Source organism: Dendropsophus ebraccatus, chromosome 3 (genome assembly GCF_027789765.1).
Source record: "Dendropsophus ebraccatus isolate aDenEbr1 chromosome 3, aDenEbr1.pat, whole genome shotgun sequence".
NCBI lineage: Eukaryota > Metazoa > Chordata > Amphibia > Anura > Hylidae > Dendropsophus > Dendropsophus ebraccatus.
Window position 1 is genome coordinate 110414147 of NC_091456.1, and position 17386 is coordinate 110431532.

At 46.5% G+C, this 17386-nt stretch overlaps 1 protein-coding gene across 2 annotated transcripts in view; it reads right to left on the minus strand.

Annotated features, from left to right (window-relative positions):
- The window catches only part of SSBP4 (single stranded DNA binding protein 4), a 426420-nt gene that overhangs the window by 290291 nt on the left and 118743 nt on the right, over positions 1–17386 (minus strand). Inside the window, exon 1 of one of the 2 annotated variants that reach the window (XM_069962486.1) lies at positions 15284–15320. The exons of the other annotated variant lie outside the window; for it this stretch is intronic. The gene's annotated coding sequence lies outside the window, so the exon portion shown is untranslated. Of the gene's footprint in view, positions 1–15283; positions 15321–17386 lie in introns of those variants that run through there. 2 annotated transcript variants of the gene reach the window in all.

The following is a 17386-nucleotide window of genomic DNA, read 5'->3' on the forward strand; positions in this document are numbered from 1 at the left end:
TCAGATATGGCTTTTTCTTTGCCACTCTTCCTCGAAGCCCAAAATCCCGCAGCCGCCTCTTCACTGTATTTGTTGACACTGGTGTTTTGCGGGTACTATTTAATAAAGATGCCAGTTGGGGACCTGTGAGGCGTCTGTTTCTCAAACTAGAGACTCTAATGTGCTTATCTTCTTGCTTAGTTCTACTCTGGTTAGAGCCTGTTTGTGCTGTCCTCTGAAGGGAGTAGACACCGTTGTAGGAAATCTTCAATTTCTTAGCAATTTCTTGCATGGAATAGCCTTCATTTCTAAGAACAAGAATAGACTGTCACTTTTCAGATGAAAGTTCTCTTTTTCTGGCCATTTTGAGCGTTTAATTGACCCCACAAATGTGATGCTCCAGAAACACAATCTGCTCAAAGGAAGGTCAGTTTTGTAGCTTCTGTAACGAGCTAGACTGTTTTCAGATGTGTGAACATGATTGCACAAGGGTTTTCTAATCATCAATTAGCCTTCTGAGCCAATGAGCAAACACATTGTACCATTAGAACACTGGAGTGTTGCTGGAAATGGGACTCTATACACCTATGTAGATATTGCACCTAGGGATGGTCTGAACCAAGTTCGGTTCGGGTTCGTACGAACCCGAACTCTCGGTAATGAATTCTGCTGTCTGCCCGCTCCGTGGAGAAGGTGAATACAGCGGGAGGACCGCCTGGAAAACTGGGATACAGCCATAGCCATAGAGGTCCTCCCGCTGTATCCACCCGCTCCACTGAGCGGGCAGACAGCAGGAATCTGATGCCTCGGCAGTTTCGGACCATCCCTAATTGCACCAAAAAACAGACATTTGCAGCTAGAATAGTCATTTGCCACATTAGCAATGTATAGAGTGTATTTGTTTAAAGTTAGGACTAGTTTAAAGTTATCTTCATTGAAAAGTGCTCCAGAAACACAATCTGCTCAAGGGAAGGTCAGTTTTGTAGCTTCTGTAATGAGCTAGACTGTTTTCAGATGTGTGAACATGATTGCACAAGGGTTTTCTAATCATCAATTAGCTTTCTGAGCCAATGAGCAAACACATTGTACCATTAGAACACTGGAGTGATAGTTGCTGGAAATGGGCCTCTATACACCTATGTAGATATTGCACCAAAAACCAGACATTTGCAGCTAGAATAGTCATTTACCACATTAGCAATGTATAGAGTGTATTTCTTTAAAGTTCGGACTAGTTTAAAGTTATCTTCATTGAAAAGTACAGTGCTTTTCCTTCAAAAATAAGGACATTTCAATGTGACCCCAAACTTTTGAACGGTAGTGTACATTCTAAGTCTACATTCTAAACCTACATTATATGTCAACATTCTAAACCTACTTTCTATATGTCAACATTCTAATGCTATGTGGGCTGGTGGGTAGTTTGTGTGCCAGGGCTGAATTTTTAGCCCAGTCCGGCCCTGCACAGGAGGGAGGCTTATCACTACTGGGGGGGGGGGCACAGGAGGAGGGCTTTAAAATTTATCATTATGAGCAGCACATCTTCCTGTGTAAACAAGGGATGTGCGGTACATAACGATAAACGGAAACTGATAGCACAGATATGCATATATCCGTGCTGTCAGTTTCCAGACCACAAGCAGAGTATACTAACCATCAGCGCTGCTTGTGATCCAGCATTTGGCTCTCCCGTCCGCCAGCCCTTGCTGTATCTTTAGGCCGCCTCCTCCTCCAGAATGGTTGACGAATGGAGGAGGTGGGGCCTGGAGATACGGAACAGGAGAGCTGGCAGAGCGGGATGCTGGATAACAAGCAGGGCAGAAAGTAAATATGGACTGCTTGTGATTAGAGATCAGCGAACTTTTCAAAAGTTCGGTCCGATTGGACTTTCAGATTTTTTCGGCAAGTTCGGTCCGACCGAATTTCGGACTTCTTCGGATTTCATAGTTTAAAGCATCTATATGATACGGGGGTAGTGTATTTGGTTGAATTTAGGGCTCTACATGTCAGTAACATCATTATCTTTTCGATATCTCAAAGTCAATTTTTTTTTTTAGACTTCAATATTCACCATTACAGGGTCTATGAAGGAAACTCACCATTACAGGGTCTATGCAGGAAATTCACCATTACAGGGTCTATGCAGGAAAAAGGTCACACATGCAGTGAAGGAGCAGCAGTAGTCATTGGAGGCCAGTGGAGCTCCAGCAATAGTCATTTGAGGCCAGTACAGTAGCAGCAGTAGCCAACATAGAGGCCAGGCAGGATCAGCAGTAGCCAACATGGAGGCCAGGCAGGATCAGCAGTAGCCAACATGGAGGGCAGGCAGTATCAGCAGTAGCCAACATGGAGGCCAGCCATGATCAGCAGTAGCCAACATGGAGGCCAAGCAGGATCAGCAGTAGCCAACATGGAGGCCAGGCAGGATCAGCAGTAGCCAACAGGGAGGCCAGGGCAGGAGCAGCAGTAGCCAACATGTAGGCCAGGGGAGGAGCAGAAGTAGTCAACATGGAGGCCAGTGAAGGCCCAGCAGTAGCCTATATGGAGTCCAGCGCAGGAGCGGCAGTAGCCAACATGGAGGCCAGGCAGAAGCAACAGTAGCCAACAGGGAGGCCAGGGCAGAAGCAGCAGTAGCCAACATGGAGGCCAGCCAGGAGCAACAGTAGCCAACAGGGAGGCCAGGGCAGGAGCAACAATAGCCAACATGGAGGCCAGGCAGGAGCAACAGTAGCCAACAGGGATGCCAGGGCAGGAGCGGCAGTAGCCAACTTGTAGGCCAGGGCAGGAGCAACAGTAGTCAACATGGAGGGAAGGCAGGATCAGCAGTAGCCAACATGGAGGCCAGGCAGGATCAGAAGTAGCCAACATGGAGGCCAGGCAGGATCAGCAGTAGCCAACATGGAGGCCAGGCAGGATCAGCAGTAGCCAACAGGGAGGCCAGGGCAGGAGTGGCACAAGCCAACATGTAGGCCAGGGCACGAGCCGAAGTAGTCAACTTGAAGGCCAGGCAGGAGCAACAGTAGCCAACAGGGAGGCCAGAGCAGGAGCAACAATAGCCAACATTGAGGCCAGGTAGGAGCAACAGTAGCCAACAGGGAGGCCAGGGCAAGAGCGGCAGTAGCCAACATGTAGTCCAGGGCAGGAGCAACACTAATCAACATGGAGGGCAGGCAGGATCAGCAGTAGCTAACATGGATTCCAGGCAGGATCAGCAGTAGCCAACATGGAGGCCAGGCAGGATCAGCAGTAGCCAACAGGGAGGCCAGGGCAGGAGCGGCAGTAGCCAACATGTAAGCCAGGGCAGGAGCAGAAGTAGTCAACATGGAGGCCAGTGAAGGCCCAGCAGTAGCCTATATGGAGGTCAGGGCAAGGGCGGCAGTATCCAACATGGAGGCCAGGGCAGGAGTAGCAGTTGTAATGGGGTGACATGAGCAGCAGAATAATGAGGTCCATGGACAGGCGAGAGGTAGCAGGGCGGCAGCGGCAGCAGCAGCAGGAATGGTGGAATGACCAGTACGGTCTAGTTCACATATAGGCCATAATAGAAGCAGAAAAGGGTCCTACATCTTGGTGACAACACGACCAAATCCTACTCTGTGGTATCAGGAGCAGGTGTCACAAAGTCCTTATCTATCCATGTGGCATTCATTTTGATGAAAGTCAGACGCTCCACACTATCACATGACAATCTGGTTCTCCTGGGACTGACAATATGACCTGCTGCGCTGAAAACTCGCTGAGATGACACACTGCTGGCCGAACAGGAGAGTATGTCCAAAGCAAATTCAGCGAGTTGTGGCCAGACATCTAATTTTCCCACCCAGTAGTCCAGGGGTTCGGGGACGTTAGGTGGCAACGTAGAGTCCAAAAACACCTGGACTGTTTGAGGTGTGCCGCCATGTCCTGCTGCTGTGCGGGCGCCCTTTGTTACCCCGGCCTGTGGCTGCATGAAAGCGTGCATCATGGACATCAGGCTCAGACTGGTGCCGCTGCTCATGCCACCCAAGCTGCTAGAGGAGGATGTGGAGGAGGCAGCGCTGCTGGTGTGGCCCTGGTGGGAATGGTTTGAATGAGAGTGTTGTGTTCCAAAGGCTGCCACTAACTGTGCACCCAGCTCCTCTCTATATTAATTCATTTTTTCCTCCCGTTGGGAAGGGTGAATGAATTCACACAGCATGTTGCGATACCGTGGGTCCAGTAAGTGTGGCCAGCCAGAACTTGTCCCGTTGACGAAACCTTTGCAAGCGTGGGTCGGCCCGAAAGCATATCAACATGCGCTTAGCCATTTCCACCAGGGAGTGCGAAGGAGTCCCAATCCGTCTCCACAGCATACTGCCAATGGGTACTGCCTCCATCCTTCCTCATCCTGCTCATAGCCCTGCATATCCTCCTCTGGCCCCCCTCTGGTCTGGCAGGAAGGCTCATCTCCTTCTCCACCCATCTCCCCTAAGAGTTCCTGTGCGTTCAGGTCCTCCTCCTCAACTTCCTCTCCCTCCTCTTCCGCCAAGCCTTCCTCCAGCAACCCAGGCTGTGACAGTGGCAAGACCTGTATAATGTGTTTCTTTATGGATGTGTTAGTATGTGTATGTGACTGTGTATATATATATATATATATATATATATATATATATATATATATATCAGCATTGCTGACTCCACTGTCCAGCAGAAGTGTTGAGGTGAATAGACTGTATATAGGAGATGCAGCCATTCTCTGGCCTCATCAGTCCTATGTTATTGCTGCAGGTGACCACTGAGGCCGGTGATTGGCTGCAGCTTCTATGTATAGTGTATGATGATGTCACTTAGGTGGTGGTCACTCTATAGCATACCTCCCAACTTTTGCAAAGAGCAAAGAGGGACATGTGCGCCGCGGTCCCCATAGCCTTGCCCCCATAACAACCCTCCATAGCCACGCCCCCATAGCAACCCTCCATAGCCACTCCCCTACAGTCACCACATGCTGCTGACTGAATAGTGCCCTATACAGTATCCAATCCCCCCAAAAATGCCCTATATAGTATCCAATCCCCCATTATAGTGCCCCACATAGTATCCAATCCCCCACATAGTATCCAATCCCCCACATAGTGCCCCACATAGTATCCAATGCCCCATATAGTGCCCCACATAGTAGCCAATGCCCCCATATAGTGCCCCACATAGTAGCCAATCCCAATATAGTGCCCCACATAGTAGCCAATCCCCATATAGTACCCCACATAGTAGCCAATCCCCCCATATAGTGCCTCACATAGTAGCCAATCCCCATATAGTGCCTCACATAGTAGCCAATCCCTATATAGTAGCCAATCCCCATATAGTGCCCCACATAGTAGCCAATCCCTCCATATAGTGCCCCACATAGTAGCTAATCCCCCATAGAGTGCCCCACATAGTAGCCAATCCCCCATAGAGTGCCCACATAGTAGCCAATGCCCCCATATAGTGCCCCACATAGTAGCCAATCCCCCATAGAGTGCCCACATAGTAGCCAATGCCCCCATATATGCCTCACATAGTAGCCAATCCCCCATATAGTGCCCCACATAGTAGCCAATCCCCCATATAGTGCCCCACATAGTAGCCAATCCCCCATATAGTGCCCCACATAGTAGCCAATGCCCCCATATATGCCTCACATAGTAGCCAATCCCCCATATAGTGCCCCACATAGTAGCCAATCCCCCATATAGTGCCCACATAGTAGCCAATCCCCCTATATAGTAGCCAATCCCCCATATAGCGCCCCACAGAGTAGCCAATCCCCCCATTAGTGTGGCCCCAGCGAAAAAAACAATAAACCAGTAACTCACCTGTCCTCCGGTCCCAGCAGCTCCTCTCCCGGCAGAGCACGCACTCCCGTCATCCTCTGGGGCGGGCAGCGGGGTACAGAGTCACTGACTGTACCGGAAGTAATTCATGACAGAGGCTGCAGGTCACTTCCGCCACAGTCAGTGTCTGTATACCCCGCTGCCCGCCCCGGAGGATGACGGGAGTGCGCGCTCTGCCGGGAGAGGAGCTGCTGGGACCGGAGGACAGGTGAGTTACTGGTTTATTGTTTTTTTCGCTGGGGCCACATATAATGCGGGACACGGGGGGCCGTTCCGGGACCGCGGGGCAACATCCCGAAAACGGGACTGTCCCGCGGAATCCGGGACAGTTGGGAGGTATGCTCTATAGCAGTAATATTGGTCTGTATATAGTGCGTATATAGAGTCATTATGCAGCAGTCACTGTATGGCAGTAATATTGGTCTGTATATAGCGAATATATAAAGTCATTACCGCCATAGAGTTACAGCCACATAATGACTCTATGTATACACTATATACAGACCCATATTACCACCATAGACTGACCACCACATAATGACTCTATATAGGAGTGACTGCCACCTAATGACTATATATACAGACCATTATTACAGACCATTATACAGAGTCATTATGCGGTGGTCACTCTTTGGCAGTAATATTGGTCTGTATATAGTGTATATATAGAGTCATTATGTGGTGGTCACTCTATGGCGGTAATATTGGTCTGTATATAGTGTATATATAGAGTCATTACTGCCATAGATTGACTGCCACATAATGAATATATATATATATATATATATATATATATATATATATATATGTATATATATATATATATATATATATACAGACCAATATTACCACCATAGAGTGACCACCACATAATGACTCTATATATACACTATATAAAGACCAATATTACTGCCATAGAGTGACCGCCACATAATATTGGTTTGTATATAGTGTGTATATAGAGTTATTTTATAGTGGTCAGTCTATGGCGGTAATATTGGTCTGTTTATAGTGTATATAGAGTCATCATGTGGCGGTCACTCTATGGCAGTAATATTAGTCTGTATATAGGGTCATTATGTGGTGGTCAGTCTATGGCAGTAATATTGGTCTCTATATAGTGTATATAGTTTCATTATGTGGTGGTCAGTCTATGGCGATAATATTGGTCTTTTCATAGTGTATATAGAGTCATTATGTGGTGGTTACTCTATGGCAGTAATATTGTTCTGTATATGGTATATATAGAGTCTTTATGTGGCGGTCACTGTATGCCAGTAATATTGTTCTGTATATGGCATGTACAGTAGCGGCAGTCCTGGCATGTAGCGGCAGTCCTGGCATGTAGCGGCAGTCCCGGCATGTAGCGGCAGTCCTGGCATGTACAGTCGCGCCAGTCCTGACACGTACAGTCGCGGCAGTCCCGGCATGTACAGTCGCGGCAGTCCCGGCATGTACAGTCGCGGCAGTCCCGGCATGTACAGTCGCGGCAGTCCTGACATGCACAGTCGCGGCAGTCCCGACATGTACAGTCGCGGCAGTCCTGACATGTACAGTAGTTGCAGTCCTGGCATGTACAGTAGCGGCAGTCCTGGCATGTACAGTAGCGGCAGTCCTGGCATGTACAGTAGTGGCAGTCCTGGCATGTACAGTAGCGGCAGTCCCGGCATGTACAGTAGCGGCAGTCCTGGCATGTACAGTAGTGGCAGTCCTGGCATGTACAGTATTGGCAGTCCTGGCATGTACAGTAGCGACAGTCCAGAACTGACTCAATGTGACTAATGTCAGGCCGATATGGCTCTGTGTAATAAAGACAACAGTCATCAACTGATCATTGTCTGTCTTTTGGCAAGTGTAAAAATCATTGGCTGATGATTGTGCGTATAACATGATAGAGCTGTTACTTACCTGATCATGTTCCCTGGTGTCCTCAGGCTTTGTCTGTTTGTTACGGCCAGTGATTGGCTGAGAGGGGACCAGAAGTGAGAGCTGCAGCTGCGGTGACTGGGGGATCCCACAGACAAGGCCTGAGGACACCAGGGAATGTGGTAAGGTAGTATATATCTTTATTGTTTACTATATACAGCAAGGATTGCACAGACATCACTAATGATATATATCAGCCTTTGCTGCACGATAATTGAGCCATGTTGTAGGCTCTCTAAGCGAGCTCCATTCTACCAGATTGGCGCTCACTTCTCCGGAATATCAGGCTGTGTAATACGGCCCTTAAACTGGCCACAATCCTTCGGCTGACAATTATCTCTCCCATTCGGCCCTGTCCTCCCCATACACAGGAATGTTTGGCACAGCTAAGTGTTCCTGTGTTCTCTATGGGAGATCTGATGGCGGCTTATCTCTCTGAGAACAAAGAGTTTGGGCGTTGATTTTCCATCAAGCCTAACCCCCTATGTCCACTCATATCATCTGTCAGAGGACTGTCCAGAGAGCCCCATACACCTTACACTGATGGCCGAACCCACCTCGAGCAGCAGGTACCACCAACAAAAGAGTAAAATGTATGGGGAACTTAAATTGCTGCTACAATATTTCAGTATTTTGGGCCCCACCTTCAACTTTGCCCAGGGCCACAGTTAGTCTAAAACCGGCCCTGCACACATGCGAGGTGTAGAGTCTAGTACCGACAGGCTGCCAGGATGGGCGGGCGCTGCCGATACTAGGACCTGCAGTGGAGGAGGTTTACCCAGTGGTCATCTGCTTGACCTGGCCACGCCTCCGACTTGTTAGTTGACTACTGCTGCCTGTCTGCTTTTTAGTTGTGGCGGGCCTGCTGGCGGACGGATTCCTGGTTGACGAATCCGTCGAATAAGCAAAATCCTGCAGTGGATCCCATGTAACATCCGATGTAGCATCACCCTGTTCCAGAATGATGCTATCATCCTCATCAGGCTCCTGCCCAGCCCTCTCTCATCTACTGCCTACTGCTCTCCTGCCAGGCCTAACATGGGCCTGCTATATCGCCTCCGACACAGCTATGCCCTGAACTTGATTGTCCCGTCTCTTCCCCCACGTGCTCATTGTCATCAAAGAGTAGTTGGCTGCTCATAGACGCCAACAGTTCCCTTGCAGGCGGCGAGTCAAAAGTTAGCGGGATGTTGCTGAGGATGTCAGATGAAGGACGTGGGGGAATTGCTGCGTGCCCGTGCCAAGTCAGGGTTGTGTCCGAGGTACCCACATATACCTGGCTGGCTGTCACACTACTCATCCTTGTGGGCGTTGAAGTGTGAGCCAGCCACTCCAGGACTGTGGAATTAGACGTGTGGACACGACCCTGGTGTGACAAAGGAAGCTCAGGCCTGCCACTGGACCCTCTTTCTGCGCTACTTCCTCTTCTGTCCCTTGAGCCAGACTCTCTGTCCTGCCCTCTGCCTGAAACGCTTTGTGAGGTTTCCTGCTGCCGCGGTGCCATGACTTTATATTCAAATTCTGATTTCTACACTTGGTAGATGAGAACAGTATTTTCTGTAATATATAGGACTTGTGTATATATATATATATATATATATATATATATATATATATAGGACTTGTAATACATAGGACAACTATAGAAATTGTCTGTGTATATATATATTGCACTTTTTTTAAGCTACAAGTATCAGTATTAGACGGATGTGATAAACACACTTTCAATCAGAAGGGTCTAAGTATGGAAATTGGGTATATATATATATATATATATATATATATATATATATATATATATATACACACTCACCGGCCACTTTATTGGGTACACCATGCTAGTAATGGGTTGGACCCCCTTTTGCCTTCAGAACTGCCTCAATTCTTGGTGGCATAGATACAACAAGGTGCTGGAAGCATTCCTCAGAGATTTTGGTCCATATTGACATGATGGCATCACACAGTTGCCGCAGATTTGTCGGCTGCACATCCATGATGCGAATCTCCCGTTCCACCACATCCCAAAGATGCTCTATTGGATTGAGATCTGGTGACTGTGGAGGCCATTTGAGTACAGTGAACTCATTGTCATGTTCAAGAAACCAGTCTGAGATGATTCTAGCTTTATGACATGGCGCATTATCCTGCTGAAAGTAGCCATCCGATGTTGGGTACATTGTGGTCATAAAGGGATGGACATGGTCAGCAACAATACTCAGGTAGGCTGTGGCGTTGCAACGATGCTCAATTGGTACCAAGGGGCCCAAAGAGTGCCAAGAAAATATTCCCCACACCATAACACCACCACCACCAGCCTGAACCCTTGATACAAGGCAGGATGGATCCATGCTTTCATGTTGTTGATGCCAAATTCTGACCCTACCATCCGAATGTCGCAGCAGAAATCGAGACTCATCAGACCAGGCAACGTTTTTCCAATCTTCTACTGTCCAATTTCGATGAGCTTGTGCAAATTGTAGCCTCAGTTTCCGGTTCTTAGCTGAAAGGAGTGGCACCCGGTGTGGTCTTCTGCTGCTGTAGCCCATCTGCCTCAAAGTTGGACGTACTGTGCGTTCAGAGATGCTCTTCTGCCTACCTTGGTTGTAACGGTTGGCTATTTGAGTCACTGTTGCCTTTCTATCAGCTTGAACCAGTCTGCCCATTCTCCTCTGACCTCTGGCATCAACAAGGCATTTCCGCCCACAGAACTGCCGCTCACTGGATGTTTTTTCTTTTTCGGACCATTCTCTGTAAACCCTAGAGATGGTTGTGCGTGAAAATCCCAGTAGATCAGCAGTTTCTGAAATACTCAGACCAGCCCTTCTGGCACCAACAACCATGCCACGTTCAAAAGCAGTCAAATCACCTTTTTTCCCCATACTGATGCTCGGTTTGAACTGCAGGAGATTGTCTTGACCATGTCTACATGCCTAAATGCACCGAGTTGCCGCCATGTGATTGGCTGATTAGAAATTAAGTGGTAACGTGCAGTTGGACAGGTGTACCTAATAAAGTGGCCGGTGAGTGTATATATATATATATATATATATATATATATATATATATATATATATATATATAGAGCACTTTTTTAAAGCTACAATGCTATACACCTGAACTAGGTATTTTAGTCTCTCAGTATAAGACGGATGTGATATACACACTTTCAATCAAAGGGGTCCAAGTATAGAAATTGGATATATAGCACTTTTTAAAAGATACAATGCTATACACCTGAACCAGGTATTTTTGTCTCTCAGGATAAGACGTATGTGATATACACACTTTCAATCAGAAGGGTCCAAGTATGGAAATTGGGTATATATATATATATATATATATATATATATATATATATAGCACTTTTTTTAAGCTACAATGCTATACACCTGAACCAGGTATTTTAGTTTCTCAGTATAAGACGGATGTGATATACACACTTTCAATCAGAAGGGTCCAAGTATAGAAATTGGGTATATAGCACTTTTTTTTAAGATACAATGCTATACACCTCAAACAGGTATTTTTGTCTCTCAGGATAAGACAGATGTGATATACACACTATCAGAAGTATAGGACTTGTATATCTGTTCTGCACGTTTTTGTTCCGTGCACCCTTTTCTGTCCAATGCCTAATCTATCTATCTTTCGCCCTCTCTATATTTCTCTCCTAATCACTAGATGTTTCTCCTCTCCGCTTTCCTAATCTTTCCTTTCCTTTCCCACAATATCTTCTCAGTAGTCTGTAGTACACAACAGCAGCTTGCTTCCTCTCTCTCTCTCCCTCTCCCTCATGTGACCGCTCCTCTTAAAGCAATACCGACGTCACACAGGGGGTGGGCTAGTTCAAGATCCCTGCTGATTGAATGTGTTCCGGGCATCATGGGAAAGCCGGGTTATATGGCTGAGATCGCCGCCGCTGTTGATGCCGCGCAGGGGGAGCCGCTCATCACTGCAGCTATCATCCCCCTCCGCTCCCCCCTCCTGCTGCTTCCTTACTCTATGTGATAGCTGACTTCCTGCCCGGCCGCCGGCACGTGTGAATGGAGAGCGGCGGCCGGGCAGGAAGTCAGCTATCACATAGAGTAAGGAAGCGGCAGGAGGGGGGAGCGGAGGGGGATGATAGCTGCAGTGATGAGCGGCTCCCCCTGCGCGGCATCAACAGCGGCGGCGATCTCAGCCATATAACCCGGCTACTACTCTCCCATCACCTGCACATGCTATGAGCAGGTGGGGAGAGTAGTAGTTGAGAGTAGTCCACAGCGGCGGGCGGCGGGCTTACTGTGATGTTCTGATTGCTTACATTTATGGAATACTTTGGGGAGCAAGGACACTTGCTCCCCAAAGTATTTCATAAATGTATTCAATCAAAAACACTGTATATTACATTACATACACATCCATTGTAATTCCAATGGAGTGTCCAGCAGGGGCGCACTATATATAGAAGTCAATGGTACTGCTGGACACTCCATGGGAATTACACCTTTCGTCGTGACGTCACTGCTTCTGGGAGAATTCTAACACTTCCTGGTACACTAAATTAAGGGAAATAGCAGTATAGGAGCATTTCCCATAATTAATGTACATTAGAAAATTGTATAACTTTCCATCAGTAATAACATATAAAAAATAGTTTTCGCCGGACTTCTCCTTTAAGGATCATCTAGATATTTTTGGGGCAATATGAGATGAGCTTTTGTTGTTTTTCTTTTCTTTTTTTTTTTTGGTTAGGAGTTGCTTCTATTTTGCAGCTTTCCCATGGATGCCTTTTTTTGCTGAGTGTCTTTATTGTGAAATTGTGTACACAGTTGAGGCCTACAGTTCTTTGGATGTCTGTCTTTGTTCTTTGGTGACCACCAAAATGAGTTGTCAATATACTCTTGGTAAAATTTCAGTAGACTGGCCAATCTTACTAATGAGACAGATCAGGTAACTGCAACTGAACTAAGGATGAGTGACCCAATGGATGCCAGGCAGGCCAGAACCAAGGGCAACAGGTTGTCAGAAAAAAGCAGGCACATGGGGAATTAGTAAGTCTATACCTCGCGATACAGTATAAATAAATGCTTGAGGATTGGAAATATGTTTCATTTACCATAATGCATTCATTTTCTTGGTAGCACAACCCCTTTAAGTGAAGTCTTCATTCAACAGATGTGGCATTGGCCATACCTTGTGTGGCTAGTAGAGATGAGTAAATCGCTCATCTAAATGAAGCAAATTGCTTTGTTTAATCTGTGCTCCCCTCTTCAAGCTGCTCCACTCCCTAACACTTCACCCAGGATGCCGGGACAGATATGGTAATAAATTATACAGATTCATCTATTTAAGTTTTAATGTACTTTTAATAGAAAAAAAGTACTCCCTATCCAGATTTTCCCCTTTAAGTTTTATCAAGAAATTGGATAAAGTGTGTATTTTAAAAGAAAAAACTGTATAAACCTATGCTCACATTCTGCCTTAAAAATAAAGAGCACAATCTCCTTCACACCAGTACCTGCTGGCACTAATTTTTGCCAGCCTTGGTGAAGTGCTTTTATTGCTCAGAAAAACAATAAACATACACTTTCTAGAGGTCCAGGAGGTCTTAGTGCTACTTGTTTGTCTCATGAAGTTCTGTAGTTTGCAGTGAGTTGACCTTCATCATTTAGTAAAACCCTACAGGAAGAAGGTTAGCTATAGGGAAAATCAGACTTACTAGATACAGTCTGGTGTCAGCTTTCAGCTCTGGTAACATGAAAGCTGAGCTAATTCAGCCCCATCCTGATCAGTGAGAGAATTGTGCAGCTGTTCACATACTACATACTGTGCTACACACAGAGATGTGTGTATGTATGCAGCAGAGCTGTGTTTGTATGAGATTGAAAAGGCTGTGTGTGCGTGTGTGTGTGTGTTGGTGCAACAAATCTTGGTGTGTTTAGAATAGCAGTTTATGTTTGTATCAGCAGAGCTCAAAATCATAAAAAGTTACTCAAATAGAATAGTGCGGGAACTTGAAATGAGAAGCAAAATGAGAAGCGTTCAAGCGTTTTATAATGTAAAAAAAAGTTTGACATGTCATAGGGACATGTCAAAAGTTTTGATTGATTGGGGTCTGGATGCTGAGACCCTCACTGATAGACTGAACTGTCTTTGTCTTTGGTGCAGCAGACAGGCTCCATAAACTTTCTATATGATCCCTCTTCTGCAATGAGGAGAGACAGGGAGTAAAGTGCTTAGCCGGGGATGGGGGTCTCAGCACTCCAACTGAACAAAACCTTTGACATGACATAAACATTGGAGTGGTAGCCGAAAGGAGGTAGTCACTCCCCTGACCAAACCCCCACCACCCCCATATATTGCACTATACAAAACTAAATTTCGCCAGCACAACTAAATTTCGCCAGCACTTCAATAACATTGTTCACACTATGCAGGTTGCACACTGCTGTGGATAATATACAAACAAAAACAAAAAATCTCTAGAGAAGTTTAAATGGTATGTACAGCGGGATGGGGTGTATATATGGTAAGTCCTGACACTTGCAGGTTGCTGTTGCACTTTTTCTGTTTTAGTCTATTAGCCACAGCATTGTGCAACCTGCATAGTGTGAACAACGGTAATGGAGTAATGGTCATTTTGGTCATTGTTTTGTAATGAGTCAATGACCTGTAAAAACTTTTTTTTTCTAAATGACAGTAAGGGCCCTATTACACCAAAAGATGTGTGACAGATTATCTAACAGATTTTTTCAGCCAAAGTCAGGAATGGATTATAAACAGAGAACAGGTCGTAAAGATAAGACTGACGTTTCTCCTCTTTTCAAATCCACTCCTGGCTTTGGCTGAAAAAATCTGTAAAATAATCTGTCAGACATCTTTTGGTGTAATAGGGCCTTAACAGTTTGAGGACAGTTTCTCATGAGCCCAATATTGGCACATTTTGTGCCTGCATTATAGCTGTAACTGCAGTTCTGAACACCTTAATCTTGTTTCATTTCATTGGTGGACTGTGTCACCTAGGTGGGATTTCATGGCAGTTAGGCCCCATCTCCTAGCTGGGGAGAGAGTCCAAGAGCTGTGAAGCCCCACCTAGGTGACACTGTCCATTTTAGAGCAGAAAGAATACACAGACAAGTTTTATACATTTTATATATCAAATTTGCAGGGGCGGACACAGGCTACTCAGGGCCCCTGTGCAAAAAATATGCTTGGGCCCCCTATAACCTAACCATATCTTCAAATTCTGTCCGCTCCGCCCACCTTTTACCCAGAAGGGCTGTGCGGTCTTGTCAGTGACAGTTGGTAGTCTGGCATTGCCAGAGTCACATCTAATCTCCCTACGTCACCTCAGTAATCCTGTCAGACTCCTTCAAGTCTCAAAGTCTCAGCAGGACATCCTCTGTATTTATTAGTGCCTCCTTCGGATTGGTGAAGTGATAGAGGGTCTCCCATTCCCCGTCCACATCTTCCTGGCTTTCAAGTCAATGTGCCCATGCGTCTTCCTCCTACTTGATAGCGAGTGTTGTCTTCAGTAACTTGAAACACCTATTCACACGTACCTTATAAAGGTGGAAAGCTATAAAGTCTCTGGAACATGTCTGTCTTCTTGAAATCCTATTTATCCACCAAGTCTAAGCTATAGTAACCAAGGCAACCCTCCCCCTGAAGCAAAGGACTCTGATCAAGCCAACAGTTTGCCATCATCAGATGCCCCTGTATTGGATTGTATATAGTTATCCTTTAAGTAAAGTCTTAATATACTTTCACCGCTATTGTGTGAAGACTTTTATTAAAAATTGTATGTCCCTGCGTATATGCTGAAGAAGACAAGGGCCCCAGCACCCTTGGACCCTCTGACAGGAAGGTTTCAGAAGGTGAGCCCTAAGGTTGCACTACATCACCCAGCAACACAATACCCTCAGCATATTACAATAATACCACCAAAGGGACATTGTAATTTTTCTGGGCGTCACGCATAGGACACTATACTGGCCCATACTACTACATCCTGCCACATACTACTAGATACTGGCACATACTACTACATACTGCCACATACTACTACATACTGCCACATACCATACTACTACATCCTGTCACATACTACTAGATACTGGCACACACTACTACATCCTGCCACAAACTACTAGATACTGGCACATACTGTACTACTACATACTGCCAAATACTATAACAAACTGGCACATGGTACTACATATTGCCAAATACTAATACATACTGGCACATACTAATACTACTAATACTTACTGGCACATAGTACACATTGGCACATGCTGCTACATATTGACACATGTCACTACATACTGGCACATTTTGCCAGCTAGAAAAAAAGAATATATTTTTATTTTCCACTGAACACTGCAGGAAAGGGGGGGGGGGGGGGGGGGGGATTCAGTTCCTGTATGACAGGCGCTTCTGTGGGGGATGGGACTACAGGGATAGAGCACTGGACCTGTATGACAGGAGCCTCTGTGGGGGATGGGACCACTGGGAAATAGCACTGGACCAGTATGACAGGAGCCTCTGTGGGGGATGGGACCACAGGGATATAGCACTGGACCAGTATGACAGGAGCTACTGTGGGTGATGGGACCACGGGGATTTAGCAATGGACCTGTATGGCAGGAGCCTCTGTGGGGGATGGGACCACAGGGATATAGCACTGGACCAGTATGACAGGAGCTACTGTGGGGGATGGGACCACAGGGATATAGCACTGGACAAGTATGACAGGAACCTCTGTGGGGGATGGGACGACGGGGATATAGCAATGGACCTGTATGGCATGAGCCTCTGTGGGGGATGGGACCACAGGGATATAGCACTGGACCTGTATGACAGGAGCCTTTGTGGGGGATGGGACCACAGGGATATAGCACTGGATCAGTATGACAGGAGCCTCTGTGGGGGATGGGACCACGGGGATATAGCAATGGACCTGTATGGCAGGAGCCTCTGTGGGGGATGGGACCACAGGGATATAGCACTGGACCTGTATGACAGGAGCCTTTGTGGGGGATGGGACCACAGGGATATAGCACTGGACCAGTATGACAGGAGCCTCTGTGGGGGATGGGACCACGGGGATATAGCAATGGACCTGTATGGCAGGAGCCTCTGTGGGGGATGGGACCACAGGGATATAGCACTGGACCTGTATGACAGGAGTCTTTGTGGTGGGATGGGACCACAGGGATAGAGCACTGGACCTGTATGACAACTTTTTGAGGAGAAAGTTTGTGCCCCCCAGTGGATGGGTTCTCTGCAGGATGTGGATGAGGGTCAGGGGGCAGAGTGAATCAGGGCTAGCTGCCAATGTTCCTGTCCTGCTCTCAAGCTTGTCAGTAAGCGGCCATGCTGGGTGACTGCTGTAATAAATGGAGTTGCTCTTTACCACCAGAAGCTTGTACCTGGTTCACCTGCAGCTTACATACATACATACAGTACGTACATACATACACTGTTCCTGTGTCTAAGTGTAGTGCAGTGAGGTGGAACTTGGTAGAGGAAAGCTCACACCTTGTTTTGCAGCATATTTTATACAAAAATTATGTCTGTATTTGCAAATTATTATTGGTGTAGCAAAAAATAAGGGCTCATGTGGGTCTGTAGGGGACAATATGCAGGCGCAGTGGCCTTTT